The following is a 23905-nucleotide window of genomic DNA, read 5'->3' as shown; positions in this document are numbered from 1 at the left end:
GTTCATTATTTAAACCCCAAGTTAGTTGAGGTAAGCCTAATTAAGTATAGTTAGTTGATTCTAACCTACAATTATCCCTAATTGGAGGCTAGTTTTGATCCTACCACATGTTTCTCTCTCTCTCTCTCTCTCTCTCTCTCTCTCTCTCTCTCTTCACACTACCCCTAATTCTTCTCACTCTCTCGACCTCACACTCCCCTCTCTCCTCTATGGGTGATGGCGGGTGAAATTCAACGTGGATTTCAATGTATGGTGTGGGCAGGTACATAGTAGTGTGCATCGGGGTCAAGGTGATGGCATCATGGATGGAGGTTGGTAGACTATAGTGCTCGAATGTGTGCGCATTGCGGGCGGCACCCAAGGTGCTATGTGCTTGAGGATCATTGACCAAGGGCGCACGACTCTCATGGGTAGCCGTGCTATGGTGCCCAAGGAGGATTTGAGGGGGGTGGGGGGCCAGATAGAGGGGGGAGAGTGGTGAGGGGGGAGGGTAGAGAGAGGTTAGAGAGGGGGTGTAGAAGGAGAGCAGAGAGAGGCTAGGGGTAGGGGGAGTAGAGAGAGGTGTGTGGTGGGGGGACTAGAGAAAGGGAGTTGGTGGGGTGGAGAGAAGAAGGGGGTGTAGAGAGAGGTAGGAGGATGGTGGGGTGGAGGAAGGTAGAGGGATGGTGGGAGTGGAGAGAGGTCAGGGAATGGTGGGGAGAGAGAGGAACAGGGTGGAGAGAGATAGGTGGGTGGAGAGAGGAAGGGGGTGGAGAGAGATTAGAGGTGGAGAGAGGAAGGAGGCATAGAGAGAGGTAGATAAATGGTAGGAGGAAGGGGGTGGAGAGAGATAGGGGGGCTAATGAGAGAAAAATTCCATTAATTTATTGGGAGAAAATGAGAGGGGTGAAAAGGAAGGGCTCATAACCTAAGGTACAACCAAAGAAATAAAGATGTTTCTAGATGGAGGTTGAGATCTATACACGATGCTTTTTATGCATGACCAAAAAGATGCTTTAAAGGCATCCTTCTAATCATTGCATTAGTTTGAATATCAATGATTTGAAGGTTTCTTTTAGAATACAATTTTGAAATTATTACCTTTAAATAAAAAATGCATCCTTCCAATCATTGCATTGCTTTGAAGATGTGCATGCTTCCAATCAGTCAAATGCTTCCAGTCACTACATTGTTTAGAAGATTAATGCATGTTTAGAATACTCTGAATATGCAACCGCACAAGAATCTATCATTTTGAACCCTTACCCTCTTTTCATGATCTCTCACTCCTCTAAATTCATGTCTAAGAACCTTGCCAACTAACCTTACCTCTCAAGTGATCACGGATCAAGTGTTGCTCAACATGTGTGAGTCTTATATTATGCGAAGTCCCTAAGAGTGGTGTTGTATAATTTTTTCAAAAATGGGATTAAAAAAAATCAAGTCCCTTGAGCTTATCCCAAGAAAAGCTCACAATCAATGCTCGCAAAAAATAAACACCCAGTGGCGAGGACCCCCTTTAAAATACCAAGGGGTCCATTTCTCTATATGGCTACACATTATTTGGTTAGGCAAATGAGTATGTAAGACCCTCATAATTGACTCATAATTGATGGTATTGAGATTGTGGAAAGGAAACATAAGCATCATATTCCCCTTATGTCTATAGCTGAATAATAATGGACCTTTTCACACTTTCTATACCAAGGAGTCCATGTGAGTTGTTTCACTGGTTCCCTATTCATCCTAATTACATTCATATACCATCAAAATTCTTTTTTTTCCCTTTGTAACTCGCCCCCATGGCATGCTCGGAACGAAAGCACCCACATTGTTTGAGTGTAGGCCTCCCAAGAGTGGGCTTGAACATACCTCTCCCTCTAGCCCAAATAATTGGGCCAATTCCGTGGAGACTCACCATTAGGCCAATTCTTTAGAGGCTCACCATTTGGGAGGGTTGGATGCTGAAGGTTGCAAGCATATTGGCTAAAGCTCCTAAAGTCACTTTTAATGGGCAGATAGGAGGAAGAGAGGTTGAATCAATTCCTAAGTTCAAATCAAGTTTGCTTGTCTCCTTCCCTTATGGCAGCTAGTCCCCATGGATTGAATTCTTGCATTGCCTAGGCACCTTCTCAATTGCTAGCTGCCACCTCTACTGAACCACTGGTCCCTCTATATGCTACGACTGCATTTTTTGCAATCTAGATCAGTCCCCATGGACGTCTGTAACTCCATGTTTCATAGACTAACTCTTCTTCTTTTGGTACAGGAGAGCCTATGATTTTTCTCTTATTGCCAAGGGGTGCCTCAGCCCACCCCTTGAACTCTCTCAAATGGATTTGAATCTGCAGAAGGAACATGCCTCAATAAAGAATTAGGGCTTGTTGGGGTTGATTAGGGATGTGTTATGCTAGCCCACCTAGCTCTAAATCCTCTGTACTTTCTTTGGATCCTTGTTTTATGGGCACTCGCTCTAAATGCTAAAATCTGGATGAGGGGCATGGCAAGTTGTGATAAAATTACCTATTTTCTAAATTAACATAAAAATATATTTATACATTTACATAGATTTTTGGATTAAAAATTTTCTCCATTTGAACCCACATTAAATACTTATACATTTTTGGGTGGACCTCGAGTTTCTTATTATGAAACATAGAAAAAAGAAAACATGTGGAAAATTACATCTTAAATATTGAGAGATAAGTCATGGAAATAAAAAGGGGGGGAAATAGGATGGCTATTTTGGATGTTTTCCCTTAGAAGAGCATATTTTGAACTTTTTTCCCTTGGTGCATGACATAATGATCCAATCTACAGAGCATAAGCTCAAGGAAATAATAAGGCAGGATTCACACATATCTAGACACTTGGGCTGGGACATGATGTTTGGGTGGCACACATGACCGTTCATTGTAGCAACTTCTACCCAATTTGAGTGGATCAACATGAGATGGGTTATCCATACTCTGGCGCGACGAAAACAAGAGGCACACATGCCTAAAGCGCTACCCCCATGTGGTTGAGTAAAATTGTAGTTGTTACGCTTTCAAAGGGCATCTGAAATAGGAAGTTCCTAGTAGCTAGAGCTCTATAGGTGACGGGGTAGTGCTAACAAATGTGATGGACATGAAATTCATCCAATTATTATTTTGTGCACATAATATTCAACGCCCCCCTTGAGCCTGTGATCCTTGCCAAGAGCCATTTCATGAAGAGAGATCGTCAACCAGATGTGTGACAGGACAACATCTGTGAATCGTGCTGACACCCTCGGCTTGTGAGGACGTGTGTGAATCGTGCTAAATCCTGCATGCGGAAGCGTGACGAACAACTCAGCACAGGAACCAGGGTCCATGATCCAACACACGCATGATCGTCCAAAGAAGATCGAGGGTGGACCTCCTGAAAGAAAGCGAGTCTCTCTCTGTCAGCCGGCGCAAAAAGCGAGTCTCTCTCTGTCATCTGGCGCACTACCCAAAGCTTTTGTTCACGTTTTCTATGATGTAGGAACCTCGGCTACGGTCCCTGTAGAAGTCCGGACTCCGCAACGCACAAGAATAGAGACTTGCAATTGCAAGAGATACAGTTTGCATCTATAATTTGCCCAGTACGTAGAAGCGAAGCTGAGACATCCTTGCCGCTGGCATTTAGTGTGGGCGCCTTGACTAACGTCTAAGTCAAAAGATGTCAAGCGCCACGACAATTCGATACGATTTGAGAGCCACGGCGATTTAGACGATTTGATGCGACAAAAGTTGGTTTGAACACAGCGGTGCCGGCCAGCCTATCGCCCTTTTGATCATGTGAAACCCATGCCATTGCCTACCAACAGAAGAAAGTCAGTCACGAGACCATCTGCTCTTCTCGTAGGTCTTTGCATTTTTTGTGTGTGGCCATAACGGCACGCAGTTCAAGCAATGCTAGAAGTTTATCAATCCACCGTAACCTGCTTCCTTTTGCCAACCAAAATCAGACACGAAACTGTTTGTCCTTTTGCTTGCAACCAAGGCTAGAAGTATGGCAAATCCACCATTCAATTACTTTTGAAACATGCCTCTTTCCCTTTCGCTTTCGAGACTTCAATCTGTGGGATATGACAAGCGTCCAATGAGTCGATAGATGGTCTAATTTCACAGCAAAGTTTAATCCACTAAGGCAAAAACTTTAAGGGCCTTTGCAGCAATAGTTTTAAGACAAGAAGCTTTTTTATAGTATAGATTGCACTCTTTTAAGATCGCTCTTTTCATCCATTCATATGAGTGTGACTAACTAGTCTTAACCCGATTACTAGTAAAACCCTAAATAGCACATGCATTCAAACCAATGTAAAAACCCTTATCTTATATATGTACTCCTAACCCTTGATAAACTTTTAATGTTTTTGTAAATTCCATTTTGAAATTCCTTCTTTAAGTATGGTTCTACAAAAAATTAGTAAATTGTCAAATTGAAAACCCTTTTTGATGATTGCACGTCCTATCTTACATATTCCATAGTGGACCCCTGAAAACCCTTATAGCCAGCTATCAAGAAATATAATTGGAACAAGACCCCACTAAGTCACAACCTAGATGGATACTCCTATTAATGATGCTAACTCAAGCAATTAGAGTCCAATTGTGTACTAATAGTGTTATAAGACCAAAACAATGTGGAAGCTTCTCTAATGACAAATAATTTCCCACAGAAATCCATTCTACCATTCATTATTTATTTCTTTTAATGCTAAAGCATAAAAGTTATTAGCTAATGATAATTAAAACATCTAAAAGAAATAGAATACAACGAGTATACAATGGTGCTCATTTCGTTAAAAGCTTGAAATCGGCTCGAAATTGGAATCTCTTTCTCCTTCAATTAGCGATTCAAGAATCATCCCTATAGTATAATACCAAGGTAAATACTAGCATGAATTATCTATACTTAGTATCAAAGATTGACATATCATTAACACTATTATTACTACCAATAGTCTATTAATCATCAAGTCGAAAAGCCCATATCATTAACACTATTATACCAAAAGTCTATTAATCATCAAGTCGAAAAGTCCATTGCATCTAACTAAAGTACAACTCATGGATCTTTTTCTTCTATGGATTTGAGAAATGTGCTTTAAAAGATATACGTATTTCTTTCATAGAATCTATACTATTCTTTAAAAGTGGATACTAAAAGTGTAAAGGCCATATCTCCTTCCTAAATTAAGGAATTAGGACAACCATTATCAATATGTGTTCTCTAGATTCTAAGCATAGGTGTGATCTTTGGCTTAAATTTTTTATATTTGTCCTCAATATGTGAATTTTGGATAATTATATTACTGAAACCAAGAATGAGGAAAAATCATTCAACTTGTAACTTTAGTCAAAGTTCCAATGCATGTAATAAGAATGGTAGTTGAAGCTCATACATGGACATGAAGATTAAAATACAAACCATCTTTTTCAATTTGCAATTCCTACACATTAAAGCTTCTATACCATCCTATAGGTAATATAATAGACAATGCATTGGCTTTTGGAAATCATTTAGGCACATAAATTTACATATGAAGAAATGTCCACACAACACATATAGAGTACTTAATTCTTAAAATAAATATGAAACAGTCCTAATTCGTGAATACAAGTGTTAGGTATTGCTTTATGCTTGATGAAACCAAACTAATTGTCTAGTAAAAACATCAATCTCTTCTTCATAAGTTTGCAAACCCAAGAGCTAAATGGGAGACTATATATACTATCTCATCTATAGGGTACCATATTCTCAAAATAAAATTTAAAATTCCTAACCATGAATACAAAAATTGGTTATAATTTGATTCTTGATAAGACCAAACTAAACATCTAGTAGAAATGTATCATGCTTTTCTTTACTTTGACACTTGCAAGCAATGTACTTGCTAGCTTACAAATAGATCTATAAGGTACCATATTCTCAAAATAAACTTTAAAATTCCTAACCATGAATACAAATATTAGTTTGAATTTTATTCTTGATAAGACCAATCTAAATATCTAGTACAAATGTCATGATTTCCTTTACTTCAACACTTGCAAGCAATGTACTTGGTATGTTGCTTTTAATTATAAAAATTAAAGTGAACTTGATATGGTATACTCTCAATTTAATGCGGTATTTCACAACAAGACAAAGCACCCATAGACGTGCGCACAGACGCGTTTCATGAACTAAATAAAAAACTTATGGGCGCGTCTATTTGCACATCTATTTTCGCGTCTGGAGACCCGCGTCTAGTTGCACGTCTATATATTAGACACACGCACGTATAGACGCGCAGTTAGATGCATAAATAGATGCACTTATAAACGCGTTTATAGACGCACATATAGATGCAAGTCGAATAGACAGACGCCAATATAAACGCATTTTTAAATGCACTGATAGACGCGCTTTTTTTAAAAAAAAATTTTACAGAATACTGTGTATGTTGTGTATGCTATATAGTTACAAGAATCCCATATCCACATTGTGTAATTTAATTGTTACAGCCAACCGCATTTTAATTACAATTCCAAATAAAACATTACAACTCCAAAACGCAATAAAATTGAAAGCTCAAAAAGTGCTTGTATATACATATAGCACGAAGCTAAGCCACGTCATGTGGCTTCAAGTACAAAAAATAAGAGGAGTCTATATACAAGAGGCACGAAGCCAAGCCAATGGCTTTAAGTACAAAAAAGAGTAGCTAGCATTACTTCTACGACTAATCCTCGCTACCTTCCACGCTCCCTTCTGCGCTCCCTTCTGTGCTCCCTTCTATGCCTCCTTTCTCGTCTTCCTTGTCATCTTGTGCATGGGCCTGTAAACAAGGGACAACATATATTAATGTATGAAAAATCAAATCTTTACTTATAATTTTGGCATTATTTAATTACTTTCAAATACGTGGGGGGCCGCTCCAGTAGCTCGGGTATACTGCTCCTCAGTAATCAACCTGTCATCATAGAAGTGCCTCCATGTATCTCCTCTGCGATGGTGGTGGTGGTAGGCTGTCTCCACTGGAGTAGGGTATCTGCCCATGATCTTAAGCTGCATGACCGTGACACACTTTGCAGAGGGATTAGTACAAAGAAACAACCAACCTCCTAATAAACTACATAAGCAATATAATTTGAGATCGATACTTACAAATTGGGCCTCCCATGATTCAACACCCCCTGCTCCAAAATGCGCGCTTTCATATTCCTCCATCTGGATCCTCCGTGCCTCCACGTGCTGCAGACTGGGGTCCTCCCTCGCTGACTTCATTGCCTTCTTCCACTCACGCTTGTGAGCGGTGTGGGGCGGGCCCCTTGGTGGTTGACCTGCCTCAAGCCTGGCAAGCTCCGCTAGTGCCTGCCTCTTAAGCGAAGATTCCTTATTGCTCAGTATCGTAACAATATTTGACTTTCCCCATTTATCTGTGAACTGGCGATTGGGGGGGTTAGGATACCTAGAGCGAACAGTAGCGAGGGTCTCATCAGCCAACCTCTTTGGGTGGTCTTTGTAGTGGATAAAGCAATATCTGTAATTGTTAGCAATTACAGAGCGCATGAAGGCCATGATGTCCTTCCCCCGCGCATCCATCAAGATGCCTCCTGTCTGAGTGATGTCATAATAAATCGTACCATCACCCAGAGGCACGTCTAAATCATCTGAATCATCATCCTCCTCACCGCCACATGGCCCAAAGCACTGTGCCATGCATCCCCCACCGCTCTCCCTGCTACTACGCGTGCTACCCTGTCATGTCGAGCTCGTACGCTGGCCACTCGTAGCTGGGGATTGCACGGGACTACGCTGACCACTCGTAGCTAGAGAACCGAGTCTCGACGACACAGGAGTACGTCGACGGCTCCCTGAGATAGAAGGACCTCCTGACGGCATGGGGGAAGGGGCATAAGACGGGATGGCAGAAGGGACATAAGACGGCATGGGGGAAGGGGCATAAGACGGTACGGGGGAAGGGGCATAAGACGGCTGTGCTGACTCCGCTGGGGTGATCTCAGGTGGTGTGGGGTGGCTTGGAGTCTGTAGTGCCGATTCCTGGGGAGTGTTTAGAGTACCCATCATATACCCGTATAACTCCGCAGGACTAGGAGGGTGCCCTAAAAGGTTATATAAGTCCTTCCAAATAGATTCCCGGGGATCAGGTGAGCTAGAAGCGCTTCCTGGCCACATGTTGAACTGGAAAAAAGGAAAAAAATCTATTACTGATGAGCTGAGAAGAAAGGGGAAGAAAAGAGAGGCTTACTGTCAGAGCACGTCTATAGACCCGTCTGATTTGCGCGTCTATAGACGCGTCTAACAGAGCATCTATAAACGCGTCTGTCTGTGTTTGTAACAAGCCAAATGCGTGTTTAGACGCGCCTGTAGATGCGCTTTTAGACGCGCTCTGAGACGCACCTATAGACGCCTCTGACAGATGGGATTTCTAAAAAGTAGAAAAGGACATTGCGCTCGACACAAAAACATGACACTGATACCCAGATCATGCGCTTCTTGGATACGAGAAAGTATAAATCTGAAGAAAGCAAACTTCCAAACAAGATCAACTGCAAAAAGACTTACTTGGATAAAGGTATGGAAGGTTCTTCTCTCTTTTTCAAAGTTGCTTCTCCTCCTTGTTCGTCCTCCTCTCCTTTAAGCTTAGAAGTAAGTGTGGGTGTCTTTCTCTTGAGTATAAGCTTGGAAGTAAGTATGGGAGCGTCCCTCTTAAGCATCGAAACTATGAATCTGCTAATAAAGAAGGAAGCAAGCCGCGCGAAGTATAAGTATTGTAAAGAAAAGCAAAGCGAGTGGCATGCTGAAAAGCAGGTTTAAAAGCCGCGTCTATAGTCGCATCTAATAGCACATCTATAGGCGCGTCTAAATACACAGAGTAGACGCGCGTTTAGATGCGCCTTTAGACGCGATTTTAGACGCGACTATAGACGCGGCTATAGATGTGCCACAGAGTTTAAATTAAACATTTGAAGAAGAGCAAATTTGGTGGGTTATTTGTTTGTAGGATGTCTTCATCTTCAACAAGTAGCTCCAGTGAGGATGAATCCGTCCGTATCCACCATCGCGAAATGTGGTTGGAGCAAAAAATCAAATGTCTGTGTGATCGATGTCGAGGAAACATGTATCACGCAGGATTACACTCAATCATATCTCAAAGTATGGAGAATGGGATGTGACCGTAAACAAGGTAAGGGTTTGTTACCTATGGGTGTTCATATGTTTGAGTTATGATCCCGTTTTAATTTGATAGAGGATGCAGTGCCACACCCGCATATGTTACCCTATGCCCGTCGTGAGGAGGTGAAGCATCGGCGATATGAGGTGGGATCTTCAGGAGGGACCGTTACGAATGCATGGAGTGATGGTGATAGTAGCCCTTCGCCATTACCTCATGAAGCCGTGGAGGAGGAGGTGTTTGATGATATGGTATGGGATTTATATGTCCATCAAGGGAGGGATGATAGCATGGAGTAGGATGATCTTTTTACTGCAACATCGACTCCACTGTTTGAGGGGTGCACATTCTCTGTTCTACGTGCCTTCCTTGAGTTACTAAACTTGCAAACCATCTATGGATGGAGCAATGCAAGTTTGAATGCATTACTCAAGTAAGCTTTAAAGTCGATTTTGCAAACATGGTGAATTATGCTAGTGGGTCAATTACTCGAATGCTTTTCCTCATTTATGGTCTTCACGTGCAGGCTATTGTGTAAAATGCTTCCAAGGGAGAATAAACTACCGACCTCAAGAGATATGGCAAGGCAACATGTGCCCTCTCTTGGAGGATTAGATAACAAGCACATCCATGCATGTGTCAACGATTGCATTTTGTTTCGTGGACTACATAAGGATGCAAGAGAGTGTCCTACTTGTGGAGAGGCAAGATATAGAGCAGATCTCAAAACCTTGGACGTGCCTCGTAAGGTATTGCGACATTTTCCCATAATCCCTTGCATCCAACATATGTTCAAGTGCAAATCTATTGCAGAGCTCATGTCATTGCATTCCTCCCATCGATCAACCGATGACAATTGGAGAACTCCCGCGGACTCTTCTGCGTGGAAGCATATTGAAGACACATGGCCAAGCTTCAAGGAAGAACCTAGGAGCTTGAGACTTGGATTGGGTATGGACGGTGTGAACCCATTTGGTCTCAAAAGCACATCTTATAGTGTATGGCCAGTGGTATTGGTGAATTACAATCTTTCACCCTCTATGGCTATTAAGAAAGGACATGCCATGCTGTCCCTTCTAATTCCAGGGAAACATAAAGTCAAAAACCTTGATGTTTATTTGGAGCCTTTGATTGATGAGCTAGAGATACTTTGGAGAGGTATCGAGGTGCATGATGTGAGCAGGCCTCCCTCGTCACGAGACTTCAACTGCAAAGCAGTCTTGATGTGGATGATGCATGACTTCCCAGGCTATGGCGAGTGTTCAGGTAAGCATTGCATTTTTAATTAAGAATAGGCAAAGGATGTGGCACCCTAAACCCACCTTCCACTCTTAATTGCATCTATTGTTCAGGTCTCACTACATCGGGTTACCATGCATGTCCTGTTTGTGGTCCGTCGCTAGTTGCCTCATGGGCAGACGCATTGAATAAGGTCATCTATGAGAATCACCATCAATTTCTCCCACCTGATCATCCTAGATATGTTGCCCCTTGGAATGAAGTCCTCCCGCAATTACTCACCGAGGGAGATTGGATGAGAATTTGGGACGGTTCCACGACTCCTCCACCACTTGGCATGAGCCGATAAGGGTTTGTAACTATTGGCTGGAAGTAAAGATTGGCTATATTGGCTGAAAGTGAAGATTGCATGCTAACAGTTTATTTTGTTTAGATACTCCATCTTTTATCGTTTACCATATTGGTCCCACCTCAAGATCAATCACCTGCTTGATCCCATGCATATCTTCAAGAATGTGGCATCTACCATTTGGGAGCATTTGAATGGGACATGAGATTCGGCAGCATAAGGGAGGATCTACGTACCATAGGGAGGATGCGTGAAGCTTGGCCTCAAGAGAGACCAAATGGGCGTGTTTTTTTACCTCGTGCACCGTGGATGTTATCAAAGCTAGAGATGGCGACGGTGAAGCACGCTATTACTACAATTCGTACTCCCACTGGATGCATGAGGTGTTTGAAGGGAGCCTTTATAAAGAGCAAGAAAAGAGGTGTAGAGCAATTATATGGCTTGAAATCTCATGATTGGCACAAGATGCTCCAGTAAGTATTTTATGTGCATAATATCTTTTTCCTTTCAAATTTGTGAGTGAATAGCTATAAGCAACTAATCAACCACCTCCTCGCGGGTTCAGTTCATACTACGTACTAGCATTTCACGTAGTGCATCGAAGGATGTGAAAGATTGTATTTACAAGATGGGCGAGCTTGTGAGGTATGTGAGCTCAAAGGAAATAGATCCCACCACGCTTGAGAATGCTCGAGTTATGTCAGTGGAGGCGGTTTGTTTAGTGGAGGAGACATTTCCATGTTCTATTCTCACAAGCCAACTACATCTCATAGTGCATTTGGTGGATGAGATTGCTATATGCGGTACTATACATGCACCATGGTTGTTCTTCCTCAAGCACTTCATGAAGACCTTGAAGGGCTTCATGAGACAAAATGCAAGACCCGAAGGTAGCATGGCCGAGGGTTGGTTGGTACAAGAGTCACTTGTATATATTTTTGAGTTTCTTGTTGATGTGGATAGCTCTCTCCCACGACTATGGAGAGATGATAAAGACCTAAGGATGACCTCTATTGTGCCTCAAGGAAAAGGACGCAACAAAGTAATAGACACGGAATTGCATAATAGTATCAACCTCTTTTGCGTGCTTAATAGTGATGTGATGAAAAGATGGGTGACAAGATACGAGGATGCAAAGGCAAGAAGACAAGAAGAAAGGGCCCTCTTTCGTATACACCACGGATCTCGTGTGCCATACCCTCAGCATCTAAGAGCACTTCCAAAGGATATTCATGTGGATTGGCTACTTGATGAAATGGAGAAAGCAGAGAAAGACGAGGGGATGCATATCACAATGGAAGAATGGGAGTATGCTATGGGATGCATGAGCAAGGTCGGTATATAGAATGTTATGCATAAGTTAGGAGCTTTCAATAATTTAGATTGCTTATTTAATTGATTTTTTCTTGGTGTAGTGCACTATGTTCAATGCTATATGGTGTGAGGGCAAGCATTTTCGAACACAACGGATTGATGATAAGAGAAATACACAAGATTGCGGCGTCATTGCTAGCTTTGAGGGAGCCAATGGAGCCATGGATGATTATTGTGGCATAATCCAAGATATTATTATGCTTGACTTTCGACGCTTCTTTGTGTATGTTTTGGATGTAAAGTGGTTTAAGGACGTGGTGGAAAGAGGCCCTAATGCAACAATCAAATGCCATGCAAGTGGCTTTGTAACTATTGACTCCACAAAGTTTTGGCAAAGTAGGAAGGACACACTAGTACTACCGCAACAATGTGAACAGGTATTGTGCACACATATAAAAATACTCGCTTTTAAATATTTGATGCAAGAAAAGTAACATGATTGTATTTGTGTTTGAATTAGGTTGTCTATCAACCAATGGTGGATAATAATAGATGGTAGCATGTCATACCTATTATGCCACGTTCCAAAGTGATGTATAGTACATTTACTAATATGGAGCGTATGGAGGATGATCATGGCCATGGACGTGATGATGACCGTGATACAAGAGAGGAGGATGATCATGAGATAGGAGATACAGATATTGAGGCCATTACCCGTGAGGACGAGCCTACCATTCGAGATGCTGATTTCGATGAGCACATGAGTGGCACAAGTAGTAGTGGGTTGAATGTATTTGTAGATCTAAACACTTGTTTGGATTTTGAAGTAGATAGTTTGGCAAGGGTTGATCTCATTGAGGATGAGATTGAATCGTAGCCCCATAATTGATATTGGCAAACCTATTTTACATATTGTCTCATTCTCCTCATCTCACTTAATTCTTGTATATGTGGGCTTGCAAAAAATTATGTGCTTTGGTAATCATGGGCAATGTTTGGAAAGCAATGATGTACACCAAAATCTCGCTATCTGTATTCTCTAGTTTGCGTCTATTTACGCGTCTAAATGCGCGTCTGATTCTCAGTGTAAATGCGCAAATAAACACGCTAATACACGCACAAATAGACGTGCTAATAAACGGGATGTTAGACGGGCCCCTATTTTCTCAGATTAGACGTGCACATAGACGCGGTTATTTACGCGCAAATAGACGAGCTTTTAGACGCATAGTTAGATGCACCCGTAATTCCTCTACTAAAGCAACGCCTATAGACGCGCTCGCTATTTTGCGCATCTACCAAGCACGTCTATAGTTGCTTTGTGTTGTTGTGTTTTATTTATTTACATCGTATGTCATGTTTATCTTCAAATGGAGAACATCACCGTTACAACAGTACATGAGTTCAAGGATGGCTAATTTTCTTTCATTGTGATTATCAAATATCTTGGGTCAGTATTGTACCTAGATTTTTAGATGACTATAGGAAATTATTGAGAAAGATAATTCAATTTATATTTCTTATGCATGTGAAACCATCCCATCAAATATAATTCATTATACATTTCTTTTGCATGTGAAACCGTCCCATCAAATATTAACATGAAACCGTCCCATCAAATATTAACATGATGATATTTTGGGATGTATTCATCTTTCATTTCTCCTTTTTCACTATCAAAAGTTTATTTGGAAAGGTTCTTATTGAATTATTTATCAAAACATGACGTATTATAGTCCACTTGATTTATAGTTGTCATTAAACTTTAAAGACTATTTTTGTTCCTTAGTAATGATTTTAATTATATGAATTAGTAAATCTTCTTATATGAATGAAGACACAAAAGCATGACTTCATATGAATTCTTGCATACATAAATATGCATAGAATGTGTATATGCACACATGTATTTCGAAGTAAGTTATACATTGCTATACAATTTCTTGTACAAGTGTACCACATCCATGCATGCATCCTCGGACATATGCTTGTCTGTGCACACATGCATGTGCATGTGTGCACTTGTGCACGTGTCTATGAATGTATGTGTATGTGCATGGGCACGTGCATGTGTGAATGAGTGCATGTACATACACATGCACAGATGTGCACTTGCGTGCATCCTTATATGAATTAATAACACATCTTATATGAATTAAGGTAGTAAAACATGACAACATGTACGTTTTTGGGCTTAAAAATTTTACTTTAAATCCTTCTCTCTCTCTCTCTCTTGCCTTGATAATTTGTCTTTTTTTTCCAGCATTTCGGGCTCAGATGTGTATATGCACACATGTGTGTCTTGAAGTAAGTTGTACAAGGCTATAGTAATCCTTATAGTGTGCATGCATGCATATTTGTGTGTGCATACACATGCATACAGCATGCATGTGTGGTGTCACACACATGCACGCACATACACACACACACACACACACACACACATGATCAAAACAACATGCACAGCTAGATGAAAATAAGTGGTGCATATCAATCCCTTGAAGATCACATCATCAGTTTTGATGTGTAAGGTACTCTATTTTCCAATATATACATTACGTGAATCTATTTTGTAAATAGCTATGATTACTATAAATAATATGTGATTGGGTGATGATGACTACTCATTTTAAATGTCTAAAGAAAAGTTGAACACTTGGTGATATTTTTAAGTGATAGGAAGAAAAAAGGATTCAAAACTTGGTGATGGGAAGAGAAAAGGATTTCAAAATTAAATGAAAAAATGTTTGAGACATCTAAGTTGTAAAATGCAACAACTAGAGTTTGTAAAAATTTCCACCAAAATTAAGAATTTGTAATAATGTCGAGTTTGACGAACACAATATTGAAAATAATGTCGAATCCTCACATAGTCCAGGTTCCGAGTTCAGGTTCCACTTTCCTGTCACCATCCAAACAAATTAGGTGTTAGAACATCATAGTTACGTTTGGGTAGATAGGTAATGCTTGCTTTCCCTGGCTTGTTATCACTTTACCTAGGAATATAGAAAACCATATAGATTCTTAGATAATTGAAAAAAATTTTATGTCATAAGTAGAGTAAGGAACGAATGAGTTGTATGGGTTGAGAAGGGATAAGATGAGGTATGGGAGGATTAGTGTGCTTGGTGAGTGGGGTGGTTAAAAAGAGAGTGTAAAGGGGAGATTTCATGAGGGCTACACTACTACACACAGGTCCTATTCTAATGCTTAAGCATCGATGTTTAGCGTGCACGGGACACCAATCATTTGGTAACCAAGGAGGATTCATTAAGTGTCGCTATATAGCAACTTTAGGCAAGTGTCACTATATAGCGATGTCTAAAGGGCGTCTCTATATAGCGACACTTATTAGACTTGAATGGTCTCTATATAGCAACACTTATTAGACTTGTGAATGGTCGCTATGTAGCAACACTGAGACAATTTCCTATAGCAACGTTTTATAGAGAGTGTTTTTTCACATACCGACTTTAAAGGATAGTTTTTCCCAATGATAATATTTTTTTCCTTTTCATACATGTTTGATCCTTTGAGAGAATAAAAGTACAAGAGCATGTACATCAAGCCTTTGAAGCTCATGTATTCATGTCCAAGTTTGAGATGAAAAAAATCAATGAAGAGCATTTACATCAACGGCTTCATCCTGAGCCAAGCCTAACGTGCCAAACAAGTCTATCTCTAACTCTATACTGAGTTGATCTCCTATATCATCATCATACTCTAGCATCGTCACTTAAGACTTGATCATCTTCTTTGATAAAGTGTGGTGATTCTTGATGATCGTCATCTTCTTCCTCAATATCGTGATCTCCATCTTTCTCCCATACAATGTCATTATGCACATCTTCCTCTTGGCTCATATTGTGATCTTCATCTTCTTCACTAGATCCATCCGTATCAATTGGATCCGACATTGGTAGTGGCATCTTCATATCGACATCTCTATCTTCAAAAATTTGCTTACTTCGTGGTACAACTTGGATCACGTACCACCATCTTGGATCAGAACGATCCAGATCAAAAACCACCTATATTGAAGATGGGTGCCAAATGCCATCAATTACATATATAAAATTATGCTTAAGTACATGTATCAATGGATCTTAAAAACAAAAGCTTCGATTAATTAAATCATTAGTATGCACCTACTCATAATGCTCAGGAAGAACAAAAGTATCACTTTCATCGGTCCAAAGTTTGGTGGAGTCTATTGCAAAGAGACCGCTACTGTCTTTTCTCACTGTCGCATGGGGACCGTTGTAAATAGTTCTAAACCATTTTACATCAAAAATGAAAATATTAAATCATTTGAAATCAATTTCATAGATTTCGCATATGGTTCCATAATAATCCAACTGTGAGGAGAGAAGATTGGTATCCGAAGCACTTGCTCAGCTATCTTGTGTGAAGTTAGCCATGACTCCACAATCATACGTGACTCTCTTTGAATCGATGCGTTCCATGTGAAAATGTTGTCCATATGACCATAATGCACTGTACTTTTTGTACTGCAAAAGAGCAATATTAAAACAATGAAGATGCATATATTGCCACAAATAATTACTTAATTACATCAAGAGGTAAGAAACTTACATGCATCATACATCCAGATGATAACTCTCACTCGTGCTCGTTTATTGTCTCTCCATTGCGTTCAGCTTTACGTAGAGCTAGTTGTAGCCAATCAAGTGACATGTGAGTGGGGAGAAGGGTGAGACCCTATGGATATGGTTGCGATCGCCTGTACATTACTCTGAATCTCGTCCTTGTATTTATTCTTTCTGCTTTAGCCGCTTCATATCTCTCAATCCACTTTGGCATCTCCTTGCTATTGAGGATACAAAACTTATTGAATTTCTCCATTCACTCTTCGCTCATCTTTCTTTCAATCCCTTTTCCTTGGGGAACCTCACCAATGATACGATCATCATCTTGGTTATGCTAAGCTTGTGGCATATCGGGATCCGTGGATGCAAGAAACTTTGTGATATATACTAATGACTCTTGCACAATCCATCCCTCTGCCATGCTTGCTTCTAGTCTTGCTCTTTGTCTTACAAATCCCTTCAAAGTTTTCATAAACCGCTCGAGAAAAAACATCCATTGACTATGAACGGTACCTGCAATGGCCACCTCATCAACTATGTGCACAAGCAAGTGCACTTGAGTTGTCATAGTGCTCGAGGGAAAATGCTTCTCAAGCAAGCATACGGCTTCAATGGATTCCACCCTAGCCTTCTCGATGTTCGATATGGAGATCTCTTTTTGAAATATCCACCTATTTCGCATGCCCATGTAAGATATATTCATAATAACTCTACAGACTATTCAACCTAAATTGAAGAAAATGCAATCAATGCGATTTGATAGTAAGCATACCTCACAATACCACTGATATTGAATATAGCATTTCTAACATCTTCTTGTAAGCACCCTTTTATTGTAATTGGGAGGATGAACTATCAAAGCAACAAAGAAGTCATGTCAATAATATAACATAATCATAATTACACTAACACATCACGATTATCAATACACTAATCCTACAGCTTAGAATACCTGTAAGACCTTGTGCCAATCATGGGACTTGAGCCCACAGTTTATTGTCCTTTGAAAATGCTCCTTTCAAGCAATGCATGTACCCTATGGGTGTTTGAAAAGAGGCAATGTGTGCCTTGATCGCTACCTCCTCTCTCGTGGAGAGGATCCATGTTGCTTTTGGGAGGACAACTTTTTTCGAAGCACGCACTTGGGGCCACAAACGAGACATTCTATTCATATCATGCAAGTCTTCTCACACTCCTCTCGAGCCTTTGGAACCAACCAAGTGTGCCCAAATAGTAGCCCCCACATTCTTGAAGTATGCATGGGATCCAAGAGATGATTGATTTGTAATTGACCCCAATACTCGTGAAAGATCGATAGCCTCTTCATACCACGAGGAGGTTCCTCTCCATTTGCCCTCCAAGCCTAAATCCAGTCACTTGCCTTCAAATATGGTGGTGGTGGATCAGGCTGACCTCCACGTGCGAGATGGTCCAGCGGAAGGTATCGAGCATGACCTTCATAAACATTTGGAGTATCGTGCAAGAGATTTCAAACCCGGTCCACAAATAGGACAAGCATGGTACCCACTTGTAACAAGTCCTGCACGTGTGCATGAATGTGTTAGTATAAGACATGCATGTGAAAGAGAGTCATAAAAGCATAATCCTATATTATACATATAAAGACACAACCATGTACCTGCGCACTCTCCATACCTTGGGTAGTCATGCATGGCCCACATTAAGATGCCCCTGACCAAAATATCATTGGTATGTCTAGGAGCTCTGGAAATATCAAAGATCCACACTCGTCTCCATAAGATCTGTAACTCCTCTATCAAAGGTGCCATGTACATGTCATATTTTTGGCCTTATACTTCCCTAGCACAAGTAGTGCAAGCATGAGGTGTCCCTCCTTTATTGTTAGCCATGGTAGGATATTGTAATTCACCAAGACTATGGGCCATGTCGACCAAGATGTCGAGCATAAGCCGAAAGGATTCACGCCATCCATGGCAAGCCCAAGATCTAAGTTGCATGGCTCCCTCGCAAAGTCCAGCCCAGTGATGAGCAAGAAGCTAAAACAAGACTAGGTCCAGCACTTCGTCAGCTTCTTTATAAAGAAACTAGATGGTTCTTCAGGCCAAAAATGTAAAATTCCACACTTATTGGCTATAATCATCAAAAAATAACTACAAGAAAGAGAAATGATTCTGCCCCAGTCACCAAAACCAATTGAGGAGTTGGACATATCCTTCTCACCAGTATGAAAGCCGTCACCAACTTCTCCTACTATCACATTGATAAGTGCAGTTGCCTTAGAAGAAATACCTATTCTGGAGATCAAGATTGTGGCATTGCCCTAAGAGATGCTACAACTCGGTGCACAACTGCAACCGATATCTCTCCAACAATAGCAGCAACCAAAGCTCAAGGCAAGATCGGCACCCAAACCTAAGGAAAGATCGACACCAGAGCTTGAGGCTACATCAGCACTCAAATCACCCATTAATGCCATGCCAATCGATGAGCCACAAGGGGAGCTAGTGCTAGATCAACAGTATGACTATTGTACACAAGGGACTAAAATACCATTGGAACAACCTCCCCTAAGTACTATAGAATCATCGGGTTGGCTACATGGGCACCACTTGTATCATCAGTATCGCTAGACCTCATCACCATCTGTCATTCTCCAACATCAAGTTAGCCAATTGATCCAAATGTCAAAACTATTCACTAGCTTGGCCAAGGAAGAATATGCAAGAGAATTGGAAAGATAGACTGCAACAGAAATCGAAGCCCAACTTATCAATGAAGCAGAAGAGATGACTGGCTAAGGTTCAATCTTATGATTTTAACATTGAGTATAGGAAAGGGAAAGAAAACATGGTTGCAGATGCCTTATCCTGTATGTGGGCTTGTAGTTTGTCTACCATTTCTACCATTTACTAGGAGTAGATTCATATTCAAGAAGAATATATGCACGATTCTAAGGCAGATTCCATATTTGTGGAGTTACAGAGGCCATCGAGCCAGGGGCATGCTGAATTTAAGCTGCATAATGGGTTGTTGTGGTACCAACTACTAGTCTTATAGGAAATGCACTCATCTCCTATGGCAGGACATGCGGGTATTACTAAGACATATGAAAAGGTCAAACAGAGATTTATCTGGGATGGCTTGTGGTGGGATGTATTTAAGTTTGTCAGTGAATGTTTGCCGTGCCAGTAGCAAAACAAAGTGGGCAGCCGATTACCCACAGGTCTCTTGCAGCCTTCACCTATTCCTCCAGAAGGCAAATGGACTCACATCGCTATGGATTTCATCACAGGCTTGCCTTCACAGAGCGGGGATGGGATAGCTTTTTTGTGGTGGTTGACAGAATGACAAAGCAGGCCCATTTCATACCCATTAAGACTCGTTATTCAGCATCACAGGTTGATGGTTAGTTCATTGAGCATGTTTTTAAACATCATGGTTTCCCTTGGGAGACTGTAAGTGGCAGAGATGCAAAATTTATGGGTCACTTTTGGTAGGAATTATTTACAGTAGTGGGTAATTCTCTTATACCTAGCACTGCTTACCACCTTGAGATGGATGGACAGTCAGAAAGGGTGAATAAATGGCTGGAGGAGTATTTGAGGCATTTATGTCATGACACACAGAAGTCCTGGGATAAGTGGTTGGCGCTTGCTGAATTTTGTTACAACGGTACCAAGCACATCTCTATTGGCATGAGCCTGTTCGATGCTATGTATGGATGCACAGTGGGTATGCCATCTTTAGTTGCAGACATGGCTATGAAAAATTAGCAAGCAAGAAATGACTTGGAGAGTATGGATGCCCTTCTACAATTGGCTAAAAAAATATGTAGGATGCCCAAGCCAAGAAGAAGAAGTATGCGGATGAATGCAAGAGGTATCTATCTTTTGAATAAGAGGATTATGTGCACTTACACCTCCATAAGAACCATTATGCCTCGTTGAAGGGTAACACCAACACGAAGCTTGCTCACAGGTATTACAGTCCCTACAGGATTATTTGCAAAGTTGGCGAGGTGGCGTATGAGTTGGAGCTACCCAAGACCTCTAGGACTCATAATGTTTTCCATGTATCCTTGCTGAAGCCACATGTCTAGACAGCATGTGCAAGTCCTTCTTGAGCTACCACTTACGGATGAGGAGGGCCACATACTATATGTTCTAGAGTGCATCATGGGTTTCAGGGATCACGTACTCTGAAACAAAGTTTACATTGAGTATCTTATCAAGTGGTAGGGGCTCCCTGAGGATGAGAACTCATGGTAGCTAGAGAGCATTGTCCAAGACAACCCCTATCTCCTATCGGGCTGATAGGAACAGTTGTGGGGGAGTTACCTACTGTGGTTCGATAAGGGCAATCTCTTTTGTAAATGAAATCCCTTACATGTATAACATTGAATTGGTTGGGCACCTATCACACAGTAGGGGCATTCACTTCTTTTATGTGCACCCTTGCATGTGTAACATTGGATTGGTCCTTTATTTTGAGTTACATTCATGTCACGAGCGAGCTCTAGGATTTATGATAGTAGTCTGATACACTAGAATATATTGATCCCCATGCATGACATAGTGGTGGCTGAGCACAGACACTGGTTCCATGGGTTCATCCATAGGCATCATAACATTAAGACAAGCATCCGAGTCCATCTCTGGTTTAGACTAGTCGGCTGGTAGTTCCTCCACCATAACTTGGTTCATTGGTGTAATCCTTGGAGGAGGTGGTTGAGGTCCAAGAACTGGAGGAGGTAGAGGCAAGGTTTGCAGTCTATATGGAGATGACACAGACTGTGTAGCACCTAGAGCTATTCCTTGGGTAGGAGCCCCTGGAGGTGCAAGCAGAGTGAGTTGTGGTCTCGATGGATAAATGGGCAGTTGTACCTCCATTCTAGGTGCTCGACATTGGGAAGTGATATGGTTTCCCCATCTTTGGTGATGAGCACAAAACTATAGTTATTTCAGTTGTAAGGTTGGACATTCATTGGCCACATGGTTTCCAGAGCACATACCACACTAAACATTGTCTCCATATCAGGTGATTGGATTAATAATACAAAGCAACCTTCTCTCAAGTTTGACAGTCTACCATACCATCTTCTTGCCATGGATTGTGTGGGTGATTGGGGCTTGGTCCCTGTGGTGTTTGGAGCCATAGAGACTGGTGCCTCTTGAAGATTTTCTTTGTTGTTCTCCATGCTCATCGAGTCATTAGAAGTGGATTGATTGACTTGTACAAGTCCTGCATAGAGTAAGAACTAGTCTTGGAACTTCTAGATCTTAGTGCAGTAAAGCTTGGCAGAAAACTAGAAAAGGTATAGTTGGAGGCACTATCCTCTGGAGTTGGATCAATGTCTAGGACTCAACCAGATAGAAGGGGTGGATAACTCAACTGCTTCCAGAAGATATGGTTAAGTGGAGGTGTAAGTAGTGGTATCCACAAGTCACTAAGTGCACCTAGCAGGATGTTGGAGACCCTAGCCTGTGTATCCTCATGCACCTACACAAAGATACAAAATATGTGAGGGTGATCACTTCCTAGAGGTGTCAAAAGTTGGGCAACAGTGTATGCAAGATGCCCTAGTTTTTTGGTTGGTGAAAATTTGACCTTCACATGTGGGTTTGGGCAACTATTGGTGGCAGGCAGTTGTATCCTCATGTAGCAACACAAGGATATACTTTTGGTGAAGGTTTTGAATGGTCTGAGGCCTTGGGGGTGATGTCCCATTGTATCCTACTGTGCCTATGTGAAAGAGCACTTTTTGGGCATTGTTGGGATGGCGATGGGGTAGTGTGGATACATCCGAGATGTATCCTTGTGTAGCAACATGAGGATACAAGATGTGTGAGTGTGTTGCTCACCTTGAGGTGCCAAATTCTAAGATTGAGTGTGTATTGAGGCACCTAGCACTTGGGATTAGTCAAAAATAATTTTTGTGAGGCCAGGTAGCCCAGATACACCCAGAGTGTATCCTCATGTAGCAACACCAGGATACACAATGTATGAGTGTGTTGCTCACTCTGAGGTGTCCAAGTGTGAAAATATATTTGTCTTGAAGTGTGTTGCTCACTTTGAGGTGTCCAAGTGTGAAAATATATTTGTCTTGAAGTGCCAACCTGTGCGTCGTGTCATCACATGTTTCAACATACATGCAAGAAGGCATTTTTCACATCCATCTGATGCAAAGACCATCCCTTTGCAGCAGCCATAGCAATTACTGCTCTCACGGTTGCCATCCTTGCAACTGGGCTGAAAGTTTCCTCATAGTCAATGCCATATGTCTGTGCAAAACCTTTGGCAACCAATCTTGCCTTGTACCTACTAACAGACCCATCAGCATTGTGCTTTACTTTGTAAACCCACTTGCAGCCAATAGCCTTCTTATCATGAGGCAAAGGCATCAAATCCCAAGTGTGGTTTGCATCCAAGGCGGCCATCTCTTCATCCATAGCTGCTTCCCAATTTTTATGCCCTGCTGCATCCTCAAAACATGTGGGCTCTGGCTCCTCTAGAACCTTGACCATATAAGCATAGTGATGTGCTGTATACCCATCATATCTCAGCCTGTCAACTGGATACTTAATACGAGTGGACCTCCGTACAACTGGATCAGTTGCAGGAGTCTTTAAATCATGCCTGCTTTTCCTTGCACCAGGTGTAGCAACAGAAGGAATCCCAAGTTCCTCATCAAGGCTCATTTCAGAGCCGCTTGACTCTCCATCAACATGAGAGCTACCAGCAGACACATCAAACACTGGAGCATGGTCTATTTTTTCTTTTCCCTTATGTGATACCTGCACAACACTATCAGGGCTGCCATGTGACGATTCACTAGATCTCAATCTCCCTGTCCATGCATTAGATCCACTAGTAGAGGACTCTCTGGGTCCACTCAAGGCTTGAGATTGCTGCTCTGCATTTATTGCAGCATTCCCATTTCCTGCATCTGCATCTCCTACCATAACAGTTGGTGCATACCAGCTGCTCATTTCATCAAAAACAACATCTCTGCTCACTTGCATTTTGTGGGTGGAAGGGTTATAACAGCGATACCCTTTCTGGTGCAGAGCATATCCAATAAAGATGCATTTTTCTGCCTTTGGATCCAGCTTTGTTCTCTTCTCATCAGGAACATGAACATAAGCTATGCAACCAAATACCTTCAAGTGAGAAATATCTGGTTTTTGGCCTGTATACATTTCTTCAGGCGTCATGCCATGGACAGCTGCAGTGGGG

The 23905-nt window shown here is 41.4% G+C and overlaps 1 pseudogene; it reads right to left on the bottom strand.

The window, feature by feature from the left end:
* The window catches only part of LOC147893874 (uncharacterized), a 122902-nt pseudogene that overhangs the window by 14646 nt on the left and 84351 nt on the right, over positions 1 to 23905 (bottom strand).

The sequence above is a fragment of the Dipteris shenzhenensis genome, chromosome 15 (genome assembly GCF_047967505.1).
Source record: "Dipteris shenzhenensis isolate YYH24624 ecotype China chromosome 15, Dip_SZ_1.0, whole genome shotgun sequence".
Classification (NCBI taxonomy): Eukaryota; Viridiplantae; Streptophyta; class Polypodiopsida; order Gleicheniales; family Dipteridaceae; genus Dipteris; species Dipteris shenzhenensis.
Note: the sequence above shows the minus strand (reverse complement) of the source record. Positions and strands in the feature narration are given on the sequence as shown.